Below are 19,242 nucleotides of genomic sequence, written 5' to 3' on the forward strand. Positions count from 1 at the left end.
GAAATAGAAGCTCTAAAGAACAAAGAGATATGAAAAATAGAATACCTTAAATGAATAATACACTAGAAGGAATCAATATCAGAATACAAGAGGCAGAAAAACGATTAAGTAAGATGGAAGACAGACTGGTAGATACCACTGATGCAGAATAGAATAAGGAAAAATGAAGGAAAAGAAATGAGGATAATGTAAGAGAACTCTGGGACATTAAACACACCAACATTCACATTATGGGGGTACCAGAAGAAGAAGAGAGAGAAAGCTGGAGAAAATATTTGAAGAAATAATAGCTGAAAACTTCTTTAACATGGGAAAGGAATCACTCACTCAAGTCCAGGAAGCATGAGTACCATACAGAATAAACCCAAGGAGGAATATTGTGAGATACATATTAACCAAACTGACCAAAATTAAAGACAAAGAGAAAATACTGACAGCAGCTAGGGAAAAGCAACAAATAACATACAGGGAAATGCCGATAAGGTTATCAGCTGATTCTTCTGCAGAAACTGCAGGCTAGAAGGGAGTGGTATGACACACTTAAAGTGATGAAAGGAAAAAAACCTACAACCAAGAATACTCTAATTCCAATTCCCTAAAAAAAAACAACTAAAAATAGAATTACCATATGATCCAGCAATTCTACTCCTGGGCATATATCCAGAGAAAACCATAATTTGAAAAGGTACCTGCACCCCAATGTTAACTGTAGCACTATTTACAGTAGCCAAGATGTGAAGCAATCTAAATGTCCATCAACAGAGGAATGGATAAAGATGTGATACATATAAACAATGGAATATTAGCCATAAAAAGAATGAAATAATGCCATTTATAACAACATGGATGGACCTAAAGATTATCATACTAAGTGAAGACAAAGACAAATATCATATCACTTACATATGGAATATAATAAAAATGATACAAAAGAACTTATCTATAATACAGAAAAAGACTCAGATTTTGAAATCAAATTTATGGTTACCAAAGGGGAAATGTTAGGGGGAGGGATAAATTGGGATTTTCAGATTAACATATACACACTACTATATATAAAATACATAACTAAAAAGGGCCTACTGCATAGCACAGGGAAATATATTCAATATTCTGTAATAACCTATATGTGAAAAGAATCTGAAAATGAATTATGTATATGTACAAATGATTCACTTTGCTGTACATCTGAAACTAACACAATGTTTTAAGTCAACTATACTCCAATAAGATTTTTTTTAAACCCTATCATAAAATATTCTGGGGATATTTTTATTTAAAATCATATAAAATTGTTAAGGTGATGACACTTTAATAACAGAAAAATCTGTGAACTTATATAACAAGAATATTCTAAAAATTTCTTGTAATTATACTTTTCAATTCAAAATTTAAAAACCTGACCTTTTCATTTGTGTGTTTGTATATATATATGTGTGTGTGTGTGTATGTGTTAGTGGAGAGGGTGCACCTGGAAGAGAAATTGATCAGTTCTTAGTTTTTGAGTGCCAACCACAGGAGTTCCATATATATATATGTATTTGTCTTTTTAGAGATGTACCTGTGGCATATGGAAGTTCCCAGGCTAAAGGTCAAATTGGAGCTGTAGTTGCCAGCCTACACCACAGCCACAGCAACGGGGGATCTGAGCTGCATCAGCAACTTATACCTTATCTTGCAGCAATGCCAAATCCTTAAACCACTGAACGAGGCCAGGGATCAAACCTGTGTCCTCATGGGTACTAATCTGATTTGTTTCCACTGAGCCATGATGGGAACTCCAGGAGTTCTACAATAAAAGCCCACAATCAGGTATAGTTAATTTCCACTGGACTGATTTTTCATTTCAAATGATGAGATGAAAACTTAAGCATTAATCATCCAGTACCTGTAGCTCTGTCAGTGGCTTCATACTATACTCACCTCAGCTGAGATTAAGCAGAGCCTATGGAACTGTAAGGGTCAAATGTAGCACAAAGTCTGGGGTAGGATGGGGTCTCCTTCTCTTCTAAAGACATTATATGTTAACAACAGATAAAATTATTAATCTCTCAGAACAATTAATTTATCTTCCTTGATGTCAATTACATTGTAAAGAAGAGTGGAAAATTAGTCCAGTTTTCAAGTCTGTGATAAAGGATATTAATAGATTTTATAAAAAAGCATATTTATAGAAGTTTGGGAAACTCTATAGTGAACAAAGCCAAGCAGGTTTATTTACTCCAGGTTATTTTTGGAAGCTATTAACATTCATCACCAGTCTATAAAGTGGCAGGGAAGAGAATACAGGCTGTTCATTTTTAGTTAACTACAGAATCAGTGGCACAATAAGTGAAAATATAGAGTAGTACCTAGCAACTAGCCTTCCACTCCCCTTATAACAAACAGCATTTTCTGGCCTTTTCTTGGCAAGCAGTTTAAGTGGATTTGACTAAGTAAGGTTTAGATCCTGGAGTGCATAGCTGTTTTATGACTTTTGTAGACTTGGCATTGTTTCTTTTGGAGGCCCCATTCAATATCTTATCAAACTTTTAAAATATCAAATATATTAAATAAAGCACTTTAGAAGTTTACTTTTCTGACAGCAACATGATAAATTGAATGAATAAATAAACAAAGGAAATACAATGCAAAACCTGAAAAATGAAGGGCCTATCATTAAAAGTTGACCATCAGTGGAAGCATTAAAAAAGTGTCAAGGAAAAAGATACTGACATTATACATTAAAATACCTCAGGAAAAAGAGTCTATCATGACCACTCTTGAAAAACTCCAGGAGGCATCATTTACATAGACTGTAATATGACTAGCACTTACTAAAATTGTGCTGCATGGCAGCTCTGTCACTGTTTGATACAAGCACAGACTTGTCCTGTTTCGGAGTCAGGTACCTTTGTAGAAATGAGAACATCCACCTATCAAAACTGAAGTCCCTTAAGCACTGCAATCAGCACAAGCAACCTCTGCTCTGATCACTGAGAAATCTTCTGATTATAATTTGACTTCCCATGCAGTTTCCTATGGAGAAAGAATATGACGGTAAAATGAGTATCTATTCCCCTTGGCAATCATTTTTCTCATTGTAAATGAAATCAGCACTTTAGTATTATCCATTAATCCACTGTAATCTTTTTCTTCATAGTGAACAAACATCCCCAATTTTGACCTTGTCTATAAGGCACACAAGACCAAATTTTGAGGTTGGAAATATGAAGATCAGACCCTGGCCTGGTATGATTTTGCAAATATAGTACAATTTTGTAATACTTCTTAAGGACAGTCAGTGAGGCATTGCTGTGACTCAAACATCTATACATTTGAACTTAAAATATGATGAGATTCTGGGTAGTTATTAATAGATGATTTTCAAGCATAATCTGAGAAATAAATATAGTTGATAAAGAAAAGAAATATCAATTGCACATACAAAATGCTTGTAATTAGATAATTTCATTTAAATCTCAAAACCTCGTGAAGTAAGTTAACATTAAATCCAAATTTAATGAAGAGAGAATGAATGTTCAGTGAGATTCCTATCTGTCTAAGGCCTCACAGCACTTAGGAGTTGTTAAACTGAATCACAGGACTACTGGGTTTTAATTGCACACGTGTACTAAAACATCATGCAAGTAAATTTATGGATGAAATAGCCTAATATGGCTGATGGAAAATGGAGAAATATCTGAAGAGAAAGAGAAGTGGAGAATACTCACAAAACAAGGGCTTGCTGAGGAGGACATTGATATAATTAAGGAGGAGTTTAGATTATGGCAATAAATGGTGAACACCATAAAGAAATGTCCTTCTCCACCAAGAAGTCAAGAAATGTGCAATGAATAATTTATTGTATATTGGTTGCAATTTGTGTTAAATCGTTGGCATATTTAACCACATTAATGGTATTATCTATTAAATTAAAAATAATATTTTACTAGCAAACAGCAGGAGACATACACAACAGAATGAGATTTGTGGATAAATGGACTTTAGAAAGTATGCAATTATTCATTATCAAAAGGAATTGTCTAGCTTAGAAGAAATAATTTTTAGTAGATCATTCAAGATATGCAATCTAAAAAGTGTCATAGAATTGAATACATTCCTGTAATGGATAGCTAGTCAGGCATATTTTGATTTCAAAGGAAATGTGTGGCATTTTCAGTATCAGATCAGATGTAAACGACTCTACATCAGCTGGATTTGCATTGCCATATAATAATCAGAAATTTGGCAAAAGTGTGTTCACACTGATGACAGTGCAATTGCTTCTGAATAGAAACCCCACCATGGTAGTTTCAATTAGAGACATGTCAAGTAATTTACTCTAACGTAATATGGATGAACAAGCTTCAGTTATGGTCTGAAAGCTCTGTGAATGTTTACTCCCTTTGCAACATTTTTTTGAGCTGAAAATAATTCACATTGTTTGCTGGTCACTAAATCATGTCCTAGTGTGTTAATGCCATGACTGAATTGGGGGGGGACCAGATGTGGCAATTAAAAACTAAAAGTGAGGAGTTCCCACTTTGGCTCAGTGGTAATGAACCTGACTAGTACCAATGAGGGTGTGGGTTCAATCCCTGGCCTTGCTCAGTGGGTTAAGGATATGGTGAGATGTGGTGTAGATACAGCTCAGATCCTGCACTGCTGTGGCTGGCAGATGCAGCTCTGACGCAACCTCTAGCCTGGGAACTTTCATATGCTGCACTTGTAGCGCTAAAAAGCAAAAAAAAAAAAGGAGACCACACCAAAAATTGATACAAAATGAAAAGGCAGGGAATTATGATTCAGATAAACAAACAAGAAAAAAAAAAAAAACACCAGAAAAACAGCTACATGATCTGGAGATTACCAACCTCCATGAAAAAGACTGATGATAGTAAAGATGATTCAAGATCTTGGAAATAAGCTGGAGGCAAAGACTGATAAATTGCAAGAAATATTGAGCAAAGAAATACAAGATTTAAAGATTAAGCAGGCAGAGATGCAAAATGAAATAACTCAAAAAAAATTCACTAGAAGGAACCAATAGCAGAATACAGGAGGCACAAGAATGAATAAGCAAGGTGGAAATCATTGACATGGAACGGAAAATAGAAAAAAGACTGAAAAGAAATGAAGACAGTCTAAGAGAATTTTGGGACAACTTTAAACACACCAACATCCATATAATAGGGGTGGTAGAAGGGGAAGAGAGAGAGAAAGGGCCAGAAAAAATATTTGAAGAGGTGATAGCCAAAAACTTCACTAACATGGAAAAGAAATCACTCATTCAAATCCAGAAAGCACAATGAATACTATACAAAATAAATCCAAGGAGGAACTTACTTCACTTAGTATGAGAGTCTCTAGTTCTATCAATGTTGCTTCAAATGGCATTATTTTGTTCTTTTTAATGGCTGAGTAGTATTCCATTGTGCATATATATCACATCTTCTTAATCCATTCATCTGTCGATGGACATTTAGGTTGCTTCCATGTCTTGGTTATTGTGAATAGTGCTGCAATGAACATATGGGTATATGTGTCTTTTTCAAGGAAAATTTTGTCCGGATATGTGCCCAAGTGTGGGATTGTGTTCCACTTAGATTTGACACATATATTTCCCTCTGTCTCCCATGGTGAATAATTTATGGTGAAGTATAAATGCTTACTCTAACAAGAATATACATAGATTGTTTCCAAAAGTGGGTTTTAGAGCACAGTATGTCTCTGAAACTGGAGAAATTTTGTGATGCTTCATTGCATCCATGTATAGTTGAGCCCTAACTCAACATTAGTACACTCAGAGCATATGAACCAAAAGTGCATAAAACAAAGTAGGAAGAGATAATATAAGTAAGCAAATTGTGGAAGATTCCAGGAAGATCTGATGGAATTTATTTCTTTCTCTTTCTTTCTGTCTGTCTTCTTTCCTTCCTGCCTTTCTTCCTTGCTTTTTAGGGCCAAACCTGTGGCACATGCAAGTTCCCAGACTAGGGTTCAAATCAGAGCTTCAACTGCCAGCCTATGCCACAGCCACAGCAATGCCAGATCTGAGCCACATCTGTGACCTACACCATGGCTCACAGCAATGCCAGATCCTTAACTCACTGAGAAGGACCAGGGATCAAACCTCATGGATACTAGTCAAGTTTGTAACCCACTAAGCCACAACAGGAACTCCCATCTGATGGAATTTCTAAAATGAGTATTAATTTTTTAAAATTGTAGTAATTTTTGTACTATGTAATTTTTGAGATATGTTTCTAGCAAAATGTGTTTTGCCCAGTTCTTGTAGCTTATTATCAATTGAAAATATTGATAGGCTTTATATAAATCCAAGGACATCTGTTGATTTTTAAAGGGATTTCTGTAGGGACAATTAATCATGAGTGTATCATTTTTGTATTGGCAACTCAATATATCAGTTCGTCAGCTGCCTAACGAATCTCAGCTTAATAATTAATCCAGTGATGTTCGGTAATGAAAAAATGTACCAAATGCCTTCAGAGAACTCACTGAACTAGGTCTATTATTTTGACCCTTCTTAATAGTCTCTTTAGACAACTATCCTTGGGTGGTGTTTCATGTGACTGTATAAGAAATCCCATATTGGAGTTCCCTTCATGGCTCAGCGGTTAATGAACCTGACTGGCATTTGTGAAGATGAGGGTTTGATCCCTGGCCTCGTTCAGTGGGTTAGGGATCTGGCGTTGCTGTGAGCTTGTGGTGTAGGTCTCAGGCTTGGCTCAGATCCCATGTTGCTGTGGCCCTGGCATAGGCTGGTGGCTACAGCTCCGATTGGACCCCTAGCCTCGGAAGTATGCTATGGGTGTGGCCCTAAGAAGACAGAAAGACAAAACAAAACCAAAAAAAAAAAAAAAAAAAAAAAAAAAAACCCAAGAAATCCCAGTATTGCGTAATGCATCATTTCTAGTTATTAGATTTCTAAAAGACAATATTGCAGGAAAGCTATTGAATACACTAAATGATACAGAACTGGTTATTAGAAGGTATTATAGCTGATGTTTTACACTGCCTACTACTGTCAACTTGAGGGAATGTAATATTTTTTTCCCTTGACCTCCATACCACCTGTGTAAATTGGCCTGATTCATGATTTTCACACCTTCTTTGATTCAAGAGTGTATATGCAGTCAAGGACAATTTCTCCAGAGCAAGAAGAGTATTTTCTAGGTTGCTTTGAGATATTTGTCAAAGCAGTACCAAAATAAACACATGGTGAAAGGCAGTATTTTAAAAAATGTAGATATGAGGCCTTTCCCTCATAAAGTTGTATATGAGAATTCTTTTTTTTTTTTTTTGATTTGGTGTTTATCTGAAAATAAATAGGATGGCAAAATGAACACATGATGTAATCTCCCCCTTTCTACATAAAGGGTAAAAGCAGCTCAAAAACAAGAGAGAGGGGGATTTGTTAGAACTTAAACCAGAAGAGTTCCTTAAATACTGAAAGCAGACATTATTAAAAAAAAAAAAAAAAGCCAGAATGTACAGGAAAAAAAAATATATGGCCACAGAAGTGGTGGGTGCAAGGTATAAGAGAAAGCCATGGGGAAATCAGAGCTGGTTTGCTGGTATACTGCCATGAAAATGCACAAGGCTTTTTTTTTTTTTTTTTTTTTTTTGTCTTTTTGCTAATTTCTTTGGGCCGCTCCCGCGGCATATGGAGGTTCCCAGGCTAGGGGTTGAATCGGAGCTGTAGCCACTGGCCTACGCCAGAGCCACAGCAACGTGGGATCCGAGCCGAGTCTGCAACCTACACCACAGCTCACGGCAACGCCAGATCGTTAACCCACTGAGCAAGGGCAGGGACCGAACCCGCAACCTCATGGTTCCTAGTCGGATTCGTTAACCACTGCGCCACGACGGGAACTCCTGCACAAGGCTTTTAAATGCATCTCTCTCTCTTTCAGCCACACAGAAGCACATGGAAGTTCCTGGGCCAGGGAATCTGAGACGTAGCTGTGACCTATACCACAGTTGTGACAACGCTGGATCATTAACCCACTGAGCCACAGGAACTCCTGTGCCTTTCTTTTTGACACGTCTCCACCCCCAACTCCAAGTAGGGTTAGCTGTCTATACACATGAGTAATAAATGTGGAAATCTAGGAATGAATGACAGGGCAGGGATCCAGTGTTGATAACGCCTGGGAAGAACATGAGGAACCAAAAATCAAAATATGAATCCTTAAAGTTAAACCACCAGCAGCATTTCATGTCAGTTAGTCACTACACTTGAGATAGTATAGCGTATAAACCAGGCTGGTGCTCCTGCCTCTTTACAAAGCAAGCTGCATAGGAGTTCCTGTAGTGGCTCAGCAGAAACAAATCTGATTAGCATTCATAGGATGCAGATTCAATCCCTGGTCTCACTCAGTGGGTTAAGGATCCAGCATTGCCCTGAGCTGTGGTGTAAGCCAGTGGCTATAGCTCCAATTAGACCCTGAGCCTAGGAACTTCCATATGCCCTGGGTGTGGCCCTTAAAAAAAAAAAAAAAAGCAAGCTGCATAAACATAGCAACAGAAAACTTAACACATGATACCAACTAAAATTATACAAATAGCAAGCATGTCATCAACTACATGACGAGTAATGTACTCCTCATAATAGTATGTTTTACTATGAATGAATAAAAGGACTTCAGACTTAACTGAAATAAGAACTTACACCTGAGGGTAGAGAATTAATTAAGTAATAAGTAGAGGATTTATACCCAGTATAATTTTTAGAACAAACAGGAAGACTATGCCATTCATGACATAAAGGCTTTTACACATAAATTCATTAGCGATTGGGACATAAGTCTATAAATTTTCACAGCTGAATAGCAAAATCGACATAGCTAAATAGCATATTATTGAGCTGAAATAAAAGAAATATGTAAAAATGATAAGGTACATGGAGAACAGATATAGAAATTATAGAGTTAATTTAGTACATGTACATGATGGAGAAAATAGAGACAGTAAAAGGGAATTTCAAGAAGATGGCAAAGAATTTCCATACGGTGAGGAAGACAAGAATACTTAGATTCAAAGGATTTATTGCGTGTTAAAGGGATAAATTAAAAGCAAGCCAACAACCAAAAACAACATAAAAACAAATCTCAATTTAGATACATGGTAGTACTTCAAAATCTCAGTGGTAAAAGAAAATATATAAAGATAACAAAGTTGTGGGTTGGGGGACATAATAGACAAGAATCAGATTATCATCATGTTTCTTATCAGTCACATCATAGGCAAAAATACTATGGAGCATTATTTTTCATGACTTGGGATCTAGTCTCAGTATAGTGTATACATGAGGATATAGTATTTGAAACAGAATATCTGAACCTATTTCTCACTAACACGAGGAATGATCAGTCTAATTAATTCTTATTGGCAGGGTGGAGTGGAGCTATGACTCAAGAAGCTGGTGAAAGAAACAAGGTGAATTTAAAATAGAATTACAAAGACTTTACAAGGAGCCAGAATTCAGTAACTGATCACATGAAAATACTCCTTCAGAAGGGGAAGACCACACATGGAATGTTACTGAGAGTTTGAACAGGAAGAATGCTGAACAGCAGCTGCTGCACTGGTAATTGTGAGGTCGCAGATGACTTTTAAAAGAACAGTCTCATTGTATTCACAGAAGGAAAATTAAGTCATGGAGAATAAATGGGAGTGGGAGAAAAAGTAAGGATAACTGATGAAGTTTGATCACATAAATTATAAATGGGCATGGATCAAGAATTTTAAGGGAGGGAGTTCCCGTCGTGGCGCAGTGGTTAATGAATCTGACTAGGAACCATGAGGTTGCGGTTTGATCCCTGGCCTTGCTCAGTGGGTTGGGGATCCAGCGTTGCCGTGAGCTGTGGTGTAGGTCGCAGATGCGGCTCAGATCCCATGTTGCTGTGGCTATGGCGTAGGCTGGTGTCTACATCTCCGATTCGACCCCTAGCCTGGGAACCTCCATATGCCGCTGGAGCAGCCCAAGAAATGGCAAAAAGACAAAAAAAAAAAAAAAAAAAAAAAAAGACAAAAAAAAAAAAGAATTCTAAGGGAGAAGTAGTTTTAGAAAATAAGATCAGGTAATTATGAAGAAATAGAAAACAAAGAGAAATTTTGAGAAAATATATAGAATGAGAAGGGAAAACAAAATTAAAGGAAAAATAATCTGCTGAAAATGAGAAGGATCAAGGAATTAAGGCAATAGAAAAGGTAACAATTATATTACTATAATGTAATATAATAAGATATGATATAATAGGATGTAGAATAATATGATATAATTGATGAGGGGAATAACTGAGAATGAAGTTTTCGAGCAGTTCCAAGGCTCTAGCTAAAATTATTTTTCTATTAAACTGATTCATACATGTTTGTTGACCCTAGCTACTAAGCAATGTACTGGGCATAAAAAGAGTTTACAAGGTAAGTCCCCTGAAGGAGCATGAAATTTAAGGGAGCCTGATGAGTAGACAATTAAGATATGATTAATAAAGTTCTAAGCAAAAGGGGGCATGGAAGCATAGGAAAAGTGCTTCTAACATGGTCTGGGAGCTTTAGGCAGGGCTTTGACATAATTTCTGCAAGATTTGTATCCTGAGATTAAATAACTGGGCTGGATAATGGAGAACTTGACCTGATTCTGTAACTTTTAAAGATCTGTTCAATAATCCAAGTATTCTTTGTGACAACAACAACGACAAAAAGCAAACATCTCCTGCACAGAAGATTTTCTATGGCAACATCTTATTTTTAGCTACAAAATTGTGGCCAATCTCCTTATATCTATGCTAATCCTTATAGAGCAGCTATTTCCCACAACTTCCTATTTATTAACTGATATTTGGAATTCTGGGGGAAATATTTCATACAGTCACTTACTATTATTATTATTATTATTTTTGCTTTTAGGACTGCCCCTGCAGTAAATGGAAGTTCCCAAGCTAGGGGTCAAAGTGGAGCTTCGCTGCCGGCCTCCGCCACAGACACAGCCACATCTGTGACCTCCACACTGTGATCTGAGCCACATCTGTGACCTCCACTACTGCTTACAGCAATGCTGTATCTTTAACCCACTGAGCAGGGCCAGGGATCAAACCCGCATCCTCATGGATTGGGTTTGTTACCGCTGACCCACAATGGGGACTCCATAGTCACTTCTTGATTACTTGTACAAATAGGGAGCTGACATATGGTTAACACATGATGGCCACTCCAAATATTAATTTTTATTTTACTTCATATGTTTTTAATCTTGAATAAGAATATATAATTTTAAGTCCAAAAAAGTCAAAGAGTAAAATGTCACAGTAAAAACTTTTAAGAGAATTGAGCACTCAACTATTATTTTACCCTCCTATCTGCTGAATTGGAGCAGAGCAGAGATAGTCAACATAGGTTAAAACGTAGCAAAATAGTCTTTCAAAAACTTTTCTGGAGCATGCCAGTGATTAAAGATTTTGAGTTCAAAGCACCTGTCTGTTAGAAATAAAGAGCATTTAGAAAGAAGTAGAGAGTGCCAGGCTTTCACAAAAGGGATAATTAAGCCAAGTAAATGTTCATTGTCAAATGGAGAGAACAAAGTCAACAAAGTAAACAGAATCCCACAGGCACTGTTACATTGCACAGATGCTAAAAGGACTTTTGCTACAGACTAGCTACAGTGCAGTTACTTGAAACTGTTTCTTCTATAGAAGTATAAAGCATCTAAATAAAAACCATGTATTTCTATTTCAGATTCATTTCAAAGAGAGAGCAATACATTTTTTTATTTACAAAGGCTATTGTGAGTCTGAGTGAAGAAATGTATCAGTTTTGCCTGGGTTGGCAGAAGAATATGGGGATTTCTTCTTGAAAACAAGTAGCAGAATAGAACATTAGTGAAGCTGAAGAGGCTATTCTCTTTTAGCACATTCTATGGCAATTACCCTTGTGACTCAGGTCAGACTTTGAGTTGGAGAAGGCAAAATTTCAAGTTCAATGCCAGTCCAAGAGTAAAGATGTAACCTTTTCTGGCATAACTTTAAAACACTTACTTACATAATACTGCTTTTCCTCCAGTGAACCATTTATAGTTTTAAGTCCGGTGTCTGGTTATAAAGTACTGGAATCTGACACTTGTTAAGCAGGAGGCCCTGGAAAAATTTTGAGTGAAAATATCCTTTTAACCAAACAAAGATTGTGAGAACTATACCATAATTTGCTCTTTTTTACTTTTTTTTTTTTTGGCTGTTTAGGGCCATACCTACAGTATAGGCTAGGGGTTGAACCAGAGCCACAGCTGCCGGACTATGCCACAGCCATAGCAACAACCAGATCTGAGCTGTGTCCGCAACCTACACTGCAGCTTTCAGCAACACCAGATCCTCAACCCACTAAGGCCAGAGGCTGAACCTGCATCCTTATGGATACTAGTTGGTTTCCTAACCCACTGAACCACTATGGTAACTCCTGCTTCCTTTTACTTTTAATTCTAAATAAAGAAATTAAAATTTTATCTATAAAATCATCCTATTTATTCCTTATGAAATAAATACATTAATGAAATTAAATTGTAAGTTAACAGTGCACTAAGAATTTACTTATTCAAAAGCCAAAAGCTCCTTGAAACTTAAAAAAATAAAAACTAAAAATTAAAGGAAATTCTATCAATGAGTTTAAGCTAAGTTTTGCTTCAGTAACAAGTAGACCCAACACCAAAGATTGATTACTCAATCACATAATATGTTAATCTGAGCTTTTTGCTATGTTTCTTTACTCTTGAACTATACAGATTTTGGTTACAAATACATTTTCTGAAGGCAGTCTTCTTGGGTTCACCTCACTTACTAGTATGCATAACTTGTATGGGATATAGTATAATATTAAAATTACCTTTTATTCATTTTTAGCAAACAAGGAATTGTGGAGATTAAGGGGAAAAAATGGGTGGGTAGAAAAATATCAATCTAGACAAAAGTTAAACAATAACAGAAAACAAATACAAAACAGATAATGATGATTGTTATGGGATTATTATGATTGTTATAACAACACATGTTATGGGAATCTGGAAAGGAGCTAGACAGACTTCCTGAAGAAACTGGAAGTGGATTTAAACCTAAAGGGAATATTGACTCTTCAGTAATTTGGAAAGGAACATAAAATGAATGGCATAGTTTGATTCATAAGTTCCCAGAAACTATATATCAGAATATATCCTTAGGATAATGGGGAGCATTGAAAATTTTTAACTAGGAAAACTATATAAAGAGATTTGTATTTTAGTAAAATAATTCTTGCAGTAAGTTGTAGTTTTACTGAAGGTGGAAAATAACCAAGCTAGAAGTTTAGTTTCAAAGCTCTTTCAGGATCTCTTGCTATAAAGTATAGAGGATAGAACATCTGAATGCATGTAGTTATTGAGGAAGAGAAAGAAATAGAGCTGAGCTTCTCAAATAGCTGCACACTGGAATTGACAAGATGACCTTAATTGTCCCCTCCGCTTGACTAAGCTTTAGACAGTTTTCTTCCTGAAGATAGGGCCCTGACACCTTATTATTAGAGTATTTACTTTAGAAAACTTGTAAATTCTTTGTCTTTTTGAGATGTAAATCTTTTACAATCTATAAATTTCTTTCCATCCCTTTGAAATATCACCATCTAGAAAGACAGCACCCCTACTTCTCAGGTTCTGTTTGGGAGTAACAACCTAATTTCAATAGGTAACAATCACCAAACATAAATGACCTAATCTAACTGACCAGTTGCTGTGCTAATAGTCCTTCAGTAGTTTTCTATTAGTTCACTCTAGTAGTCAGAAACTCTCCAGCTTTTTGCTTTAGCAGAGTTGAGTTTAGGCTCTCTCCCTTTATTCAAAAGTCTTGAATCCTTGTCTGTTTAATTAGCCCCGCTCATTTTTTCTTTTACAGAGTCATCCAAAGAGCTTTAAAATGTCTGTCATCCAGGTGTCACTACTCCAGATATTTATTTAATTGATTTGAGGTTCAGTGTGGGCACTGGGAGTTTTGAAAATTCTGTAGATAATTGTAACATGTAGCTAAGGTTGAGAAGCACTGGAACAACAAATAATTCTGAGGTTTATTGTCTGAGAGACTATAATAGAAATAAGAAACGGAAGGAAGAATTATTAAGCAACCAAATCATGAGCTCAGTTGGCTACCTCACTAATATCAATTTTCTTCTTCTTCCTAGAAACTTTTGATTTTGTACAGGTAATTGTCTCTTCCTCTAAAGCCCATGTGACTTAGTCCAGATGAGTTCAATCCACCCTCCAAGCTGGAGAAGTAGTTTCTGGTTAATTTAAGTAAATCTCTGACCTTATTTTCATCAATCCTGGGAATGATTCAGGAAAGGGCACATAAATTTATTTTTAACTAATGAGATTTAGCAGTCTTGTTTGCCCTTTCTGAGATAGAAGTTTTCTTATTCTAATGAACTTTGTTCTAAAAACTTTCTTGTTCTCTTCAGAACAAGAAAAGCCAGATTATCTTGTCAATTCCTCCTGTAAAAAAATAAATATGCTTATGGGTCTCATTACCACAGGCAGCCATTTTATAAACATTCATTCAACAATATTCAATATTTATGGAGTTCCCCGATGGTGCAGTGGGTTAAGAATCCAAGCACAGTGGCTCGGTTCACTGTGGAGGTGTGGGTTCAACCCCCGGCCTGGAACAGTGGGTTAAAGTATCTGGTGTTGCTGTGGCTGTGTTTCAGAATGCAGCTGCTGTTCAGATTCAACCACTAACCCAGGAACGTCCATATGCTGTCAGCGCAGTGATTTAAAAAAAAATTTTTTTTTCAACTAATATTTGAGTACCTGTTATTTCCTAAGGACTGTTATAGTTGCTTGCGATGTACTAATAAATAAACCCAACACTCTTGCCCTTGTGGAATTTATATTCTCTCAAAGGAGACAGACAATAATCAGGTGACATAATAAATAGGTAAACTATACAAGAAGTTAGAGGGTGATGCATACCATATACAATTTAAAAAGAGGAAGGATTGAGTGTGACCAGGGGTAGGTTGCCTAGTTAAATAAAGGGATCAGAAGATCCTTTGAGATCTGTGCAAAGACTTTAAGGATATGATGGAATTAGCCAAGTGGATGAGTGGTGTGATTCCAGGCAGAAGAAATTGCTAAAGCCCCAAGGCAAAGACATGGCATAAAGATCGTGTATGGGGAACAGAGAGTGGGGGAGGAGGATAGAGCAAAATGAGGTCAGAGAAGCAAAGATGTGGTTGAGCATCATAAAGGCACTGTATCCATTGTAGTTTGTGGCTTTAATTTTGATTACCAGGAGGTCTTGATATAGGATTAATTCTGGGCTGTGGCTAGCAACAGAGAGAGCAAAGTAAATAAAACACAACAAAAACTCCAAATGAATAACAAAAAATAGCCTCCTTAAAACAAACAAACAAACAAACTTGAATCTTTGATGGAATATTTACCTGCTGAATCAACAAACTTGAAGTCTGTCTTCATTTTCATGGCCTTTTTTGTGAATAATGAATTTCCTCATTGTTTAAGTCAGAGTTAAGTTTCTAGTGCTTGAAGTTGAACTTTAAGACTAGCTAAAAAATAGTTTAGTCCTAATTAGAGAAATAAAAACTGTTTCTTACTAAAAGTCTTCATTTTAACAAAAAGTGACAATATTAAATGGCTTAAATCTCCTGAAGAAAAACTGTGTTATCCATAAGGAATAATATTTTGATTAGCAAAATCCAGTATAAGAGAATGTTAGGAGTTCCTATTGGGGTGCAGCAGGTTAAAAATCTGACTAGTATCCATGAGGATGTGGATTTGATCCCTGGCCTTGCTCAGTGGGTTGAGAATCCAGCATTGCCATGGGCTGTGGTACAGCTCGCAATGTGACTTGGATCTGCCATTGCTGTGGCTGTAGCAAAGGCCGTCACATGCAGCTTCTATTCAACCCCTAGCCCGGAAGCTTCCATATGCTGCGGTTGTGGCCCTAAAAAGCAAAAGCAAAAAAAAAAAAAAAAGGAATGTTTTCAGTTTCAGATTAGTTTCAGTGCTTTCACAAATGAATCTATTGACACTCCTGGTTACTATAAAACAAAACAAGACATGATCAGTGCTTAAAGACTACTGAAGACTCTCCTTTCTGAGTGGTTCAAACACTGTAATGAGATAATTTAATGCTCTGCATTATGTACTCAGCATACATCTGAGGCTTTTCTCAACTCTTTCAAGAACTTTTTTTTCCATTTTTTATTTTATTGAAGTATAGTTGATTTAGTGTCATAATAATTTATGCTGTACAACAAAGGGATTCAGTTATACATATACACACAGGATTTTCTTAATAAGGCCAGGGTAATTTTGTGTAATAGCTTTTGTTAAAGCATAACTTGTTCACTCTAATTTAAAGGAAATAGTTTGATTTGATTTATAAAAAAAAATTAAGGGAGTTCCCGTCGTGGCGCAGTGGTTAGCGAATCCGACTAGGAACCATGAGGTTGCGGGTTTGATCCCTGCCCTTGCTCAGTGGGTTAACGATCCGGCGTTGCCGTGAGCTGTGGTGTAGGTTGCAGACGCGGCTCGGATCCCGCGTTGCTGTGGCTCTGGTGTAGGCCGGTGGCTACAGCTCTGATTCGACCCCTAGCCTGGGAACCTCCATATGCCGTGGGAGCGGCCCAAAGAAATGGCAAAAAGACCAAAAAAAAAAAAAAAAAAAATTCAAAAAAAATATTTAAGAAGTAAAGTATATAAGATATATAGGATTTCTGGGGAAATATGTTAAATACTAAAACATTTACAAGATTTTGTTAAACTAGAATTTTCTTATGTCAATTTATCTTTCAAATATGATTGGAGCTCATGAAGATACTCATAAAAAAGAATTTGTCATTCGAGTCAGGACATTGCAGAAAACTTGACTGGGTTTCTAGAACTCTAGGTTCAAATATCAGCTCAGCTATAGGTTATATATAATCCTGTACTCAAATCTTATCATTCAAGGAAGTCTGTTTTCTCATTTGTAAAGTGAGAGAATCACAGCCCTATAAAATTCTGTAGTTATTAATGTATAATACTTAAGTTAATACATCACATAATGCAAATTCTGTGTGGTAATTTTGACTTAGGGTCCTAATTGCCTGAATGATGGCACAAAAAGTTAGCCACTCACAAAAATAACAATTAAAATTTGAACACCAGAGATTTTACAACTAAAAGTATACTGTAATTTATAAATCTGATACTTTCATAAATGAATTAAAATCTTGAAAAGACTTGGAAAATTGGCATGTTATAGAACCAGCATTAGATCCTGACTTTCTCATGTATTAGCTCTGGGAGCTTTAGAAAACTATTAGTAACTAAGATCCTTAGTTTTACAGTTTTTTTTTTTTTTTTTTTTTTTTTTTTTTGGTCTTTTTGCCTTTTCTAGGGCTGCTCCCGCAGCATATGGGAGTTCCCCAGCTAGGGGTTGAATCGGAGCTGTAGCCATTGGCCTATGCCAGAGCCACAGCAATGCAGGATCCAAGCCATGTCTTTGACCTACACCACAGCTCATGGCAACGTTAGATCCTCAACCCAGTGAGCAAGGCCTGGGATTGAACCCACAACCTCATGGTTCTTAGTCGGATTCGTTAACCACTGAGCCACGACAGGAACTCCAGTTTTACAGTTTTTAAAAGTGGTAATTAACCATTATCATGAGCTTGCTGTAACAATTGTAAAATCTTATACTAGAGTGTAAACAGTAAGAATAATTGCCACCGCCAATCCTTTCTTATTCCTCACATAAAAATTCTTCTTTGACTACCTCTATAAAAACTTGAGTTTACCATACTGATATATATTCAATTTAATCTTCATGACAATCCTGAGTCCATGCAAACTGCCCATTTCAAGGTCACGGATCTATCTAGTCCTCATGGGCAGTAAATCTGAACCAAAATTATAACAGTCCTTGAGAGAGAGCTTGGTGAAAGCAACTTCAAAAACAGAAGACAGATCACCTAAGAAAGGAAAACTTATGCCCACACAGAGACTTGTATGATAATATTCATAATAACAACCCAAAACAAACAAAATGTAATATAACCATAAACTGGAGTATGATTTAGAAATTAAAAAGTATCAAAACTGGACAGCTGCATGTAAATCAGTGAAACTGGAACACACCCTCACACCATGCACAAAAATAAACTCAACATGGCTTAAAGACTTAAATGTAAGACAAGAAGCCATCAAACTTCTAGAAGAGAACATAGGCAAAACATTCTCTGACATCAACCTTACAAATGTTTTCTCAGGTCAGTCTCCCAAGGCAACAGAAATAAAAGCAAAAGTAAACCAATGGGACCTAATCAATCTAACAAGCTTTTGCCCAGCAAAGGAAACCATAAAACAACAACAACAACAACAACAAAACCAAAAAGACAACTTATAGAATGGGAGAAAAAAGTTTCAAATGATGCAACTGACAAGGGCTTAATCTCTAAAATATACAAACACCTTGTACAACTCAACAGCAAAAATCCAACAACCCAATGGAAGAATCGGCAAAAGACCTGAATAGGCATTTCTCCAAAGATATACAGATGGCCAACAAGCACATGAAAAAATGCTCAATATCATTGGTTATTAGAGAAATGCAAATCAAAACTATGAGGTACCTCCTCATACCAGTCAGAATGTCCAACATTAATAAGTTGGCCAACAAATAAAATGTTGGAGAAGGTGTGGAGAAAAGGGAAGGCTTCTACACTATTGGTGGGAATGTAAATTGTTACAACCACTACAGAAAACAGCATGGAGGCACTTTAGAAAACTAAATATAGAACTACCATATGACTCAGGAATCCCACTCTTGGGCATATATCCGGACAAAATTTTCCTTGAAAAAGACACATACACCTGTATGTTCATTGCAGCACTATTCACAATAGCCAAGACATGGAAACAACCTAAATGCCCATCAACAGATGAATGGATTAAGAAGATGTGGTGTATATATACACAATGGAATACTATTCAGCCATAAAAAGAACACAATAATGTCATCTGCAGCAACATGGATGGAACTAGAGACTCTTATACTAGTGAAGTAAGTCAGAAAGAGAAAGACAAATACCACATGGTATCACATATCTGGAATTTAAGATACGGCACAAATGAATCTTTCCGCAGAAAGGAAAATCATGGATATGGAGAACAGACTTGTAGTTGCCAAGGGGGAGGAGGAGGAGGAATGGAATGGG

General features: G+C 36.4%; 1 long non-coding RNA gene across 1 annotated transcript in view; it reads right to left on the reverse strand.

Annotated features, from left to right (window-relative positions):
* Window positions 1-964: 964 nt before the first annotated feature.
* Window positions 965-19,242, reverse strand: part of LOC146403471 (uncharacterized) — a 118,942-nt gene continuing 100,664 nt past the window's right edge. The window contains exons 2-3 of the long non-coding RNA XR_014804088.1: window positions 5,329-5,501; window positions 965-3,018 (exon numbers count right to left, since the gene is read on the reverse strand). This is a non-coding gene — a long non-coding RNA (uncharacterized LOC146403471). The remainder of the gene's footprint in view (window positions 3,019-5,328; window positions 5,502-19,242) is intronic.

The sequence above is a fragment of the Sus scrofa genome, chromosome 5, assembly GCF_054392235.1.
Source record: "Sus scrofa isolate SSC_HxYL_T2T_F1_AM1 chromosome 5, Sscrofa_HxYL_maternal_Yorkshire_Landrace_v2.0, whole genome shotgun sequence".
Lineage (NCBI taxonomy): Eukaryota > Metazoa > Chordata > Mammalia > Artiodactyla > Suidae > Sus > Sus scrofa.